At 46.5% G+C, this 12,099-nt stretch overlaps 1 long non-coding RNA gene across 1 annotated transcript; it reads right to left on the bottom strand.

Annotated features, from left to right (window-relative positions):
• Window positions 1-983: 983 nt before the first annotated feature.
• On the bottom strand, window positions 984-1,545 carry LOC139592668 (uncharacterized). Its single transcript, XR_011680088.1, has 2 exons — window positions 1,502-1,545; window positions 984-1,228 (listed from the first exon to the last, which is right to left on the bottom strand). It is a non-coding gene; the product is annotated as an uncharacterized lncRNA (long non-coding RNA).
• Between the last annotated feature and the right edge of the window lie 10,554 nt (window positions 1,546-12,099).

Consider the following 12,099-nt stretch of genomic DNA (forward strand, 5'->3'; position numbering starts at 1 on the left):
TTTCCCGGGATAAGATCTCCAAAACCCCCACCCTGGCTCTCTGTCAGCCACCTCGACATCCCAGCCCCCTACCTAGAAGTTTCGGTCCAAGTTGTCGAGTGATTAGCCAGGGGCCAAGGGTCAACCCCCCAAGTCCTGCCCCATACGCTGTTTTGTATGTCTGTCCCCCCAGCACCCATCCCCCAGAGATACCTATTGGTCAGTAGGATTTTATCTATGTTAGTTTCCTCCCCCCTTTAAATGTAAGCTCCGAACGTCCCCCAGTGCTCTCGGCAGGAGGACCCCCTGAGGTATAGGAGCTCCCTCGGGACTCCTTAATAAAACCTTGGAATATCCCCTGCTGGGAGTCGGCCCCTTTCCTCTTCCACCGACGTCTCGGTCGTCTCTGCTGCAGCGAAGGCAACCAGCCTGAGTGCCCTCAGCACCCTCGGGGCACAGAGAGTGTCTCCCCGCAGTCGGCCGTGGTGGGGTCACCCCCCCCACTCTCTGCCGACCCGGGTAAGGCCCAGGGACTTGAGAGGCTTGCAGAGAGACTGGGACAGCTTGGCGCCCAGCCGTGGGGCTCTGGAACCATTCCAGGAGCCCACGGAAAGGGGCTCGGACATACTTTCAGTCTGTTCGATAAGCCTTTGGCCGGCAAGCTACCTCGGAAGAACACACTCCGTTTTAGTGAGTTGCTCTCCTGTGGACGAAGCTGGGAGCTTCTTATGTACCCTAAGAAGTCAGCTTTAGGTGGAAATCAACATCCCAGGCTTTTTCGTTCCCCTCTCCTGCAGTTGGATTGGTAAGTTTTACCCTTCTCTTGTTTTTCCCCTCTTTGGGAGGGGGTGTTTCCCTGCCCTTTGTTCTCAGCCCCGCCGCGGAGGGCTGAAGTTTTTTTTTCTCTCTATTGTGGGCAGACTGCCAGCTGTAGGCTTTTTTCTCCTCCCCCCCCCACCTGGGTTGCTGAAATTTGAGATACAAATTTAAAATCAGAGCCAAAATGGGTGCTAGGCTTTCTGTATCTCACAAGGGTGTCTATTATCATCTCTTAAACATTCTTAAGAGTGAAAAAATCCGATTTTCAAAAACAGATGTTAAACAGTTCGTCAGATGGCTTTTCCTTCACTTCCCTGACGTGTCCACTGAAAATCTCAGTGATTTGGCTTTTTGGGACAAAATTGGTAGTGAATTATTGAAGGCAGGGAAAGCAGGAGACATATCTCCGTCAAAATTTGCTTTTTTAGCCCTGCAGATAAGAAATGTTGTAAAATTTAATTTAAAAATGCAAGAACAGCCATCCGGCAACAGTTTCAATATCTCTGTTCCCCAGAAACCCGATCTACCCCCCTCCGAGTTCAGTTCTCCCTCCCCCACCCCCCTTCCCCCACTCCCAGCCTCTGCACAAACCCCTGCTCCCCCCCCGAAGTTCCCTGTCTCCAACCCGGACACTTCTGCCCTGAATTCCCGAAATCCCACCCTCCCCCCTGCTTCCACAAGTTATAATACCGTGTCTCACAACCTTAGTGCCCGACTTGGTACCCCTGAGACGCGCCCGGTAACTTCTCAGGACAATAATGGCGGACACCACGTGGCAATGGTGGTTTCCTCGCCTTCCCATAATCCCTTTCGCTCTCCCAACAACCCATTCTGCTCGGAGCACCCCGCCCCCGAAACCCGCCCTCCCGCCCTTCCCCCGTCTCCTCCTCCGGCCCCTCCTCCGGTTCCTCCCACCCCGGCCCCGGCCGCCCCTCCCGCCCCGGCCCTGGCCGCCCCCGCCCCCTCAGAGCTCTGCCCGCCCGCCGCGGGCTCCCTCCGCCCCCCCCACGGCCCGCCCTCCGGCCCTCAGGGCAGTGTGATAAGAGACGCTGTCGCTGGGAGACCAAACCCGGAAACAGGACAGTCCTTTTCTGCTGCCCCTGTCTCATATATCCCTGATTTAAACGGGGCATTCCAGCCAAATTATAGCCCCCTTTCTGTTGATTCTGTTAAAGAACTAGCCAAAGCCCAAAAAGATTTTGGGAGATCAAGTGAATATTTTAGAGGGCTCCTTAAAGCTACATTATTTGCTCACATTTTAACCCCTGCTGATATAAAACACCTTTTTTCCTGCCTGTTATCCTCTTCTGAATATCTCTTGTGGGAAGTTGCATGGCAAAAAGGATTGAGAGCAATTTTACCAGCTCTGTGGGCTGATGAAGCTACTGCTCGTGATGTTTATGGTAATATGTTATCCCTCGATCATCTCTGTGGACAGGGGGGTTGGGAAAACGCCGTGACCCAGGCAGAAAGCATTCCCACAAGGGCTTTCAGAGAAGGTGCTAGAGCAGCTGAGAAAGCTTTCTTTGGGCTCCGTCCTAGTATTCCAATTGAAAATTATTTGAAAATAACACAATCTCCATCTGAGTCCTTTTTGAGTTTTGTGGAAAGGTTGAGAAAAGCTGTTGAATTGCAAGTTCAGAATGAAGGAGCCAGGATGGAAATCCTCACCGAGATTGCTAAAGAAAATGCCAATGAGAAGTGCAAAGCTGCTATCCTCAGCCTGCCTCTTGACCCAACGCCTACGCTGCAGGCCATGCTTGAAGTGTGTGAGAAGAAAGTTACCATCACCCTCGCTGACACCGATGAGAGACCAAAACCACAGAGGAGGATTGCTGCAGTGGAAACCCCTGAGCCACCATTTACCAGCCAGCTCCAGCATGTCACGATGCCACAAGAGAGAATCTCCAGCTCTAATAGACCTTGCCATCTTTGTGGGAAGTTGGGGCATTGGATGCCTGGCTGCCCTCTGAAAAAGCAGTTTTTAGATTTTAAATACAATATGCTTAAGAACCAGAATTCCCCAAAGGACCACCTCTCAAAAAACTGAGTAAAGAGCGCTCCTTTCCCCAGCGCTATGACAAAAATAGGGTGGGCTCAATTCAAGTACGGGGGAGGGAAAAGAAATCTAGTGTAAAAGATGTATCGGTGCCAAGCGAGGCACTGGCTTTAAACAAAACAGAACATTCATTTCCTTGGAATAATCCCAGACCAATCTTAACCACTGACTCTTCACATAATCCTTACAGGCTGGCGTTGACTGAACCTCTCCATCTCAGAGACACTAACTGGCATTTCATATCTGTTAACCCTGAACAACCAGGTACTTGGACACAGCTTTGCCAGAAACGTCACAGTAAGTATGTCGTCCTTGGGGACACAAAACACACACCCCAAGAAATTATTATTCCTCCGGGTCTCATATCATCAGACCCGAAACAATTTGTCATATGGCTTCACTGTACTCATCCACCCGTGTACTTGCCCAAAGGCCAAATCATAGCCCAAGCCATCCCAGTACCTGAGCCTCCATGGGACCAGGAGCAAGCAGACACCCTCAGAGGTAAACTCCGTCCCAATGTCTGCTGGACTCAGGTATTGGGAAAAGAAAAACCCAAGCTATCATGTGGGTTACACCGTGGTGGTGAGTACAAGTCCATACAAGGACTTCTAGATACTGGAGCAGATGTCACGATTATCCCATCTAAAGAGTGGCCATCACACTGGGAATTGCAAAACGTAGCAGGACACGTGCAAGGTGTAGGGGGAATTCAATTGGCAAGACAGTCAAAAAACGTTGTTCAAATTGAGGGACCCAATGGCAAAATAGCTTCCATTCGCCCGTTTGTTTTAGACTACACAGAGCCCCTCTGGGGCAGAGATTTAATGGTTCAGTGGGGAACCACAATTGACATCCCAGAAAACCCGCAGGTTTTTCGGGGAGCGGTCGCTGAGGTGCGCCATGCCCAAAAATTGATCTGGAAAACTGATACTCCAATAAGGGTAGTTCAGTGGCCGCTCAATAAAACCAAATTAAAGGCGCTTGAAGAACTTGTACAAGAGCAGTTAGAAAAAGGTCACATTGTGGAAACCACGTCGCCGTGGAATTCGCCTGTCTTTGTCATTAAAAAACCAAACAAAGACAAGTGGAGACTACTCCATGACCTCCGTCAAATCAACAACGTTATTGAGGACATGGGCTCCCTACAACCAGGGATGCCCTCCCCAAGCATGCTTCCACAAAATTGGTCTTTAGCTGTAATTGACATCAAAGATTGTTTTTTTCACATTCCCCTACATCCTGACGATGCTCCGCGTTTTGCCTTCTCGGTTCCCACCATTAACCTGGAGGCCCCAATGAAGAGATACCATTGGACCGTCCTCCCTCAGGGACTGAAAGTGAGCCCTGTGATTTGCCAGAGGTATGTCTCTTCCTTGTTGTCTCCAGTCCGTGAAGCTGCAGGAGATTCCATCATCCTGCACTACATGGATGACATCCTGGTGTGTGCCCCAAGTGATGACATGCTTACTCACACACTTGACCTGACAATCAATGCATTGGTTGCTGCAGGGTTCGAGCTCCAAGAAGAAAAGATTCAAAAGATGCCACCTTGGAAGTACCTGGGCCTTGAAATTGGAAAGCGGACCATTGTGCCGCAAAAATTGACTATCAAACATGATATCAAAACCTTAGCGGATCTCCATCAACTTTGTGGATCCTTAAATTGGGTGAGACCTTGGCTAGGCATTTCCACCGAAGACCTAGCCCCCCTTTTCAATTTGTTAAAAGGAGGAGATGACCTTAGTGCTCCTAGGACCCTCACCCAGGAGGCGAAAACCGCACTGGAGAAAGTTCAGGAAATCATGTCTACTAGGCAGGCCCACAGGTGCCAGCAGGGTCTCCCCTTCAAATTTATCATCTTAGGCAAACTGCCACACCTCCATGGTATGATTTTTCAGTGGGAAACTGTCCAGGCAAAGAAAAAGGACCAGGTCAAGAAAGATCCCCTCTTAATTATAGAGTGGGTTTTTCTCAGTCACAACAGGTCAAAAAGGATGACAATGCCACAAGAGCTGATGGCAGAATTGATCCGGAAAGCAAGGATACGGATCAGAGAATTGGCAGGGTGTGACTTTGACTGCATTTACATTTCCTTAAACCTGAAATCAGGCCATTTGTCTCAAGCAATGCTAGAGCAATTTTATCAAGAGAATGAAGCCTTGCAATTAGCCCTAGATAGCTACACAGGCCAAATTTCAATTCACAGACCGGCCCACAAAATTTTCAACTCAGATGTTCAGTTTTCACTATCACTGACAAGTATTCAGAGCAGGACACCTCTAAAAGCACTGACGGTTTTTACTGATGCGTCTGGTGCATCTCACAAGTCAGTGGTAACTTGGAAAGATCCCCAAACTCAACAGTGGGAAGCAGATATTGCTAAGGTGGAAGGATCACCCCAAATTGCTGAGTTGGCCGCTGTAGTCAGAGCTTTTGAGAAGTTTCCTGAGCCTTTAAATGTAGTCACTGATTCAGCTTATGTTGCAGGTGTAGTGTCTAGGGCAGAGAATGCTGTGTTGCAAGAAGTTTCCAACATTCCTTTATATGAATTACTTTCTAAGTTAGTAAGAATTATTTCTGGCCGAGAACACCCATTTTATGTAATGCATGTTAGGTCACACACAGACCTGCCGGGGTTCATTGCAGAAGGTAACCGGAAAGCTGATGCCCTTGCGGCTACAGCCAAGATGGCCCCACTCCCAGAGGTATTCCAACAAGCAAAGATCAGTCATCAATTTTTTCATCAGAATGCACCTGCCTTGGTCCGACAATTCCACCTAAAGCACAAACAAGCCCAGGCCATCGTAGCCACCTGCCCTTCTTGTCAAAATCAGTCACTACCTACCTTAAGTGCAGGTGCAAACCCTAGGGGCTTGCAGAGCTGCGAAGTGTGGCAGACAGATGTAACCCACATCCCATCATTTGGCAGATTTAAATATGTCCACGTCTCCGTGGATACCTTTTCTGGTGCCATCTATGCTTCTGCCCACACAGGGGAGAAGGCCAGTGAGGTAAAGAAGCATTTCATGCAAGCCTTTTCCACATTAGGAATCCCTAAGGTCATCAAAACAGACAATGGCCCAGCGTACAAGTCCAAAGACCTTCAGAGCTTCCTGCAGCAATGGGGAATAGAACACAAAACAGGCATCCCCTATTCCCCGACAGGCCAAGCTGTGGTGGAGAGAGCCCATCAGAATCTAAAAAAGGTTCTTCACCGACAACGTGAAGTGATGAAAACAGAGACCCCTCAAATCCAGCTGTCCAAAGCACTGTTCACACTGAACTTTTTGAACTGTACCTTTGAAAACCTTAACCCACCTATTGTAAGACATTTTAACGAGAACAGTCAGCACAAATTAAAAGTCCGTCCGCCAGTCCTCATAAAGGACCCTGAAACTTGGAAAATAGAGGGGCCCCATGAGCTCGTAGTCTGGGGTAGGGGATATGCGTGCGTATCCACTCCCTCAGGCTTGAGATGGATCCCCTCCAGGTGGGTGAGACCGTACATTCCTAAGGTGTCAAAGGACAAAGCTGCAACACAGGTAGCCAGTGCCTGCTGGAGGAGGAAGCGCCGTCAGACTCTTTAAAGTTAAATTGTTGTTACCTGGACCTCATCCCTAACACTTTTTATTTTCAGTTTTAGTGTTTTCCTTTGATCTGAACTCAGCCCTGGTGTCATCAGAATGAGCCCCATCCTTCCGTTGCTTCTGTTGACAGCCGTCCATCCAGGTCAGATGTGGATCGTTCCACAACCCCAAGCAAATGTGTGGACCACCCTCGCCAGAGTCCTCAACCAAGACCACATTTGCCTGTCAGCCTCTTCTGTGTCTGACCCGATGTCCACTTGCCTTGTGGGGATCCCATCCAAATATGATGAATTTCCGCCAACATTAGCTGCTCCCCTTCCCCCAGTATATAATCCGTTATCCCCTTGGTCAAAATTAATTGATAGACAAGCAGTAGCAGAAAAAGAACCCCAAGAATTTGAACTCCTTGGTTCTGCCAAGGCATTCTATTGTGTTCAGTTTACGTTTACACCAAAAGATCAAGTAGATTTGTACCATGAAGTCAAACAGTTTAAAGTGAATTATACAGCAAAAATTTGGTGTAGGAAAATTTCCCAAGTAGGAATACCTTCTACCCCTGATAATAAGCCCCGTGCCCTTCCTAAGGGGTTTTTCCTCATTTGCGGGGACAGGGCATGGGCAGGCATCCCCTCTCGTCTAATCGGAGGTCCATGCACCATTGGAAAGCTGAGCCTGTTTACACCCAACAAAACCCAAATCATGGATTGGCGAACCAAAACCAACACCCGCAATTCGGCCCGCAAAAAGAGAGATTTAAGGAATCTGGACCCAAATTGCGATTCTGAAATTGTACATTGGTCCAAACCAAAAGGAGTTGCGATCACCGTGTTTTTGCCATGGGTGTCTGCAGCTAAAGCTCTAGGCGAATTATCACATCTAGAGTGTTGGGTTGCTAAACAGGCCAATATTACATCAGCTGCACTTTCAGACCTCCTGGCAGACGATGAAACAACAAGGCAAGCCACCCTACAAAATCGGGCTGCAATTGATTTTCTCCTCCTGCTACATAATCATCGTTGTGAGGAGTTTGAAGGCCTCTGTTGCCTGAATCTGTCATCCAAAGCTGAAAATGTCCACAAAATCATCGGGAAGATGCAACAAATGGTCCAAGACATCAAGCAAGAAACAGCAGACTGGATGGATGGACTCTTTCAGGGATGGGGACTCTCGGGCTGGGTCAAATCCATTTTGAAATCTGTATTTTTAGTTTTGTTTGTTCTTCTTGTTATTTTGATCAGTTTTGGGATCATCAAGAGCATTGTGACCAAACTGATCTCAAAAGCTATTTCCCCTTTAGAGGTCAATCAGGTGACTGTTCCCACCTCTTCTGAGGAAGGGACAGAAACCTCTGCAGAATTTACCAAACAGCCTTGGTTTGCTGATGCTTGATAGCACTCCGAGCTGAAATTTAATGTTTAGGCGCCTCTTCCTTTTTTATTTAAACGAAAAGAGGGAGATGTTGTAGTGCGTTCTTATATTTTGTAATACCTTGAAGTAGTTGGTTTTGTATTCCCATGTTTTTCCCAAATGGTTTATCCCAGACTGCACCCCCCCCCCTCCTTTTGTGTTATCCCTTTCCCGGGATAAGATCTCCAAAACCCCCACCCTGGCTCTCTGTCAGCCACCTCGACATCCCAGCCCCCTACCTAGAAGTTTCGGTCCAAGTTGTCGAGTGATTAGCCAGGGGCCAAGGGTCAACCCCCCAAGTCCTGCCCCATACGCTGTTTTGTATGTCTGTCCCCCCAGCACCCATCCCCCAGAGATACCTATTGGTCAGTAGGATTTTATCTATGTTAGTTTCCTCCCCCCTTTAAATGTAAGCTCCGAACGTCCCCCAGTGCTCTCGGCAGGAGGAACCCCCTGAGGTATAGGAGCTCCCTCGGGACTCCTTAATAAAACCTTGGAATACCCCCTGCTGGGAGTCGGCCCCTTTCCTCTTCCACCGACGTCTCGGTCGTCTCTGCTGCAGCGAAGGCAACCAGCCTGAGTGCCCTCAGCACCCTCGGGGCACAGAGAGTGTCTCCCTGCAGTCGGCCGTGGTGGGGTCACCCCCCCCACTCTCTGCCGACCCGGGTAAGGCCCAGGGACAGTGAGAGGCTTGCAGAGAGACCGGGACACCCAGGCATTTAGAATTACTCAGATGGCTTTCCTAAATGCTAAGCCATCACTGTAAGAAACAGTTCCAGGATCTTTGTCCTCTTGCTTGCTTGCATTTTTACAGGAGGCAGACAGAGTGTGGACCTGCCTCTAAAGACGGCTGGAGACAGATGGAAGCTCTCTCTGTCCGTGTGCTGAGCTGGGCACACGCAAGCTAAACACTGCTCAGCAGTTGTGTAGCTGTATTAGCACAGCAGTGTCAACACAGCTACACGACTTCTGGAGCACAACAGATGAGGCACAGCACTGTGCAAACACAGCCAAACAGCTCCTGGATGGTGTTTGGTGTAGCCCAGTAAATATTACTTTTTTTGCCATTCCTACTAAAAGGCCACATGTTTTTTTATTGATCTGACAGAAAAGGGTGTCAGGGTTTGTTTGGGCTTGTCCTGGCCTAATCTGATAATGAGCCTGTTTTATTTAATTGGGGGAGGAAATGTTCAGCAGTTGGGTTTGCTTTGAGTTAGCTCTAGTTTATAGTGATAACAACTAGATTTTCTGTGTAGATTATACTACCTGTGATCCTAGAATAAAATACAGCTTGCAAGAATGCAAACACAGGGAGTACTGGAGGTCCCAGACTGTAAACACAAATCCCAGTGGTCAGTCAGTGGTTCCTACAGGCAGGCAACTGTCTAAAACACTTTAGTTATAAGAAAGAGACTGCAAAATTGAATAACTGAGGACTAAAGAAAATAAAGTCCATGTAATGCAGGCTGTATTAAGTAAATAGTGAAACATAAACCCAAAGTGACCCTAAAATAGATGAAGAAGGGATCTCCAGCCATCAAACCCTGCTGGTTAAGAACTGAGGACATTGGTGGCTGCTGACATTTCCACCAGCCCCACTGCTGTCAGCCCTGGGACTGAGAGGGACATGGGAAGGATGGAGCAACACCAGAGAAAACAGGAAAATACTCTAATTTTGAAGGTAATAAGATTCGGGCTTAGCACGGGACTTCTTTGCAACTGCCCCACAACCTGAGAAGAAGGACAATGGCTTTTTTCCTTGAAACATATTCACCCTAAGATTCATTTAACTTAACTTCACTTTAGATATTTTACTGTGCAGACATCTACATTTGATCTAGCCATTCTGGGCTCATTTTCTAGTCATTTGAGTAAACCAGGTATTTATCTAATCTGCTGTGCGCTGACAGGAATTGCACCCCAGAATAATTCATCTTCCTACATTGACTATAAAATGGTTCAAGGCAGCTAATTCAGAGAGGGAGAGTTACCAGGACTTCTACCTGTAAGAATATGATTCCTATTTTCTGTATTCATGCCAGTCTGTTCATCCCTGTCTTCTTCATTTACAGATTATTTCACTGAGCAATTACTCATTGGACTGAAATCCCTTAGAAACCATGGCCCCAGGATTTAATTATAAAACCGTCGAAAATATGATTCACTCATTTGGAAGAATCTTGCATTGTACCAATAATAACAACAACAGAACTAATAAACAAAGGCCATAATTTCAAAGGTATTGCTGGAAGAAATAGATAGGAACTATAGAAAAATCATTGTCTTTCCAGGAGGTAATTCAACATCTTCCCAAATTAGGGTCTCATTAGGAAAATAATATTTAAATTAGGGGCTGAAGAAGTTCAGCTACAAGCAAAGGTTAATGCACAGCTACATAAGTAGAAGGAGAACTTTGGCAGCAAGTCCCATAGGAAACGAGAAGGATTTCATGCATCTCATCCCTATTTTACGCTAACCAGCACATTATTAGGACATCATAAAGGACAGGCCCACTCTGAGCTTGAGGCTTCCCAGCAGAGAGTTCTTTCCCAATCCCTCAGCAGCGTGGCTGCCTGAGAGGAACCAACCATGTGAGGCGCACGTTACCACACCGGCCTCTGGAGGACAGAATTCGGCTCTGTGCACTTTTATAGCCCCAAAAACGACTATACTGACAATTTACTAACTTCTGATAAAGACCAGCTTCTTGGGAATTGCTGATACCTCTATTTCTATGGGAAACAAATCTCCCTGGAAGCTTTGCTCTGCTGCTTTCTGAGCACATGAAAGTGCTGCTGAAATTCCTAATTGCAAATTAGACTTTTGACAGGGGAAGGCAGAGCAGACGGGTTGAAATAGCCTCAAAGTCCTTTTCTCTTCCAGATGACAGAAGAGTTCATAATCTAGACAAATTAACTGATTGGAATAAACAGCATTAAGGCAACACTGTGCGATGTTGTGGCTGGCAGCTGGTGGCCAGACACTAGAACATACTTAACCAATTAGAGCTGTCCCCTGCACCAGCCAAAATGCACATTTAGAACAACTGAGATGTGATCTGGGACATTTTGTGGTCCACATACAGCAGCTTTACCAGGTGGGCCAGAAAAGTGAGATTCTCAGTGGATGAGTTAACTGGGGCTGTAATAAACCTAAATCTGCTGGAAGTCAGTCTTTGTATATCTTAGTGGCTGAACCACTCCAGGTTTAGCTGAAACTGTCTTTTTTGGCTTTATAACACTTCAAGGAGATTTTGGAGGCATTTTGTGATTACTGCTGCCTTTCCATACTTAAAAAAAATAGGCTAATGATCTTTCAGAATATTTTTTCTCTGACACTGTGATAGTTACACTTACAGAATAATTATTCTTAGTACTTCCATTTGCTTTCATGGCAAGTTCAAAGAATTAACAAGCTAGATTTTAATTTTCAAATTCAGCTTCAGTGACTCAGCAGTCCTAAAAAAAACATCATTTGTCTGTGTTCTCTGCCTAAGCTTTAGGTACTTAAGTCACTCATATCTGAAAAAGTGAGCTGTAGAGACTTGAGGGGGAGCTGGGAAGGGAGCACAGATCCCTTAGTCAGAACACTTAGTCACATATCTTTGCCAAAAGACTGTGTTTCATCTTAAGCCTCAATGATATGAGTGAAACTTTTTTTTTTTTCCTAATATAGCATGGGAATGCTGGCTTGCGAACACCCTGGCAGCACAGTGTGCATGATGGACAGTCCAGGGATCTGAGAGCAGCATTTTCTCTCCCTAATGGCTCATAGCTTGGGAAAATGATTTGCCTTGGGTTTCTACCTGTCCTCAAGGAAGAAACACAGAGTGGCAATGACATTGTTAAAATTAATTTGTCTATTCACTGAGTACATTAGTTCAATTTCAGTTCTGAGATTAATGAACCTCATTTTTGATGCAAAGACTCATGATTCATTCTGATTGTTTATACTGCCTAGATATCCCTATAGTTACCTACTCAGTGTGACCCTACTATCCAAACACTTCAGAAAAATTAATGAATTACACTTTCAACTTAGAGCTATAAGGAAACAGTACTCAAATGTATTCCCTTTGCAGAAAGAAATCAAACTATAATGCTGAAATCCTAATTTCACTGATTCTTAATGCCTTGAACCTGGAACATTTCACATTTCCTCTTAAATCAAAAAGCACTCTACCTGATTTTAGTTGTGTACATTACAGTAAGGTGACTCATGCCTTAGAAATGCCTTTCTCTTGTT

This window comes from Agelaius tricolor, unplaced genomic scaffold (genome assembly GCF_023055355.1).
Source record: "Agelaius tricolor isolate 1412-34295 unplaced genomic scaffold, bAgeTri1.0.p SCAF_9, whole genome shotgun sequence".
Taxonomy (NCBI): domain Eukaryota; kingdom Metazoa; phylum Chordata; class Aves; order Passeriformes; family Icteridae; genus Agelaius; species Agelaius tricolor.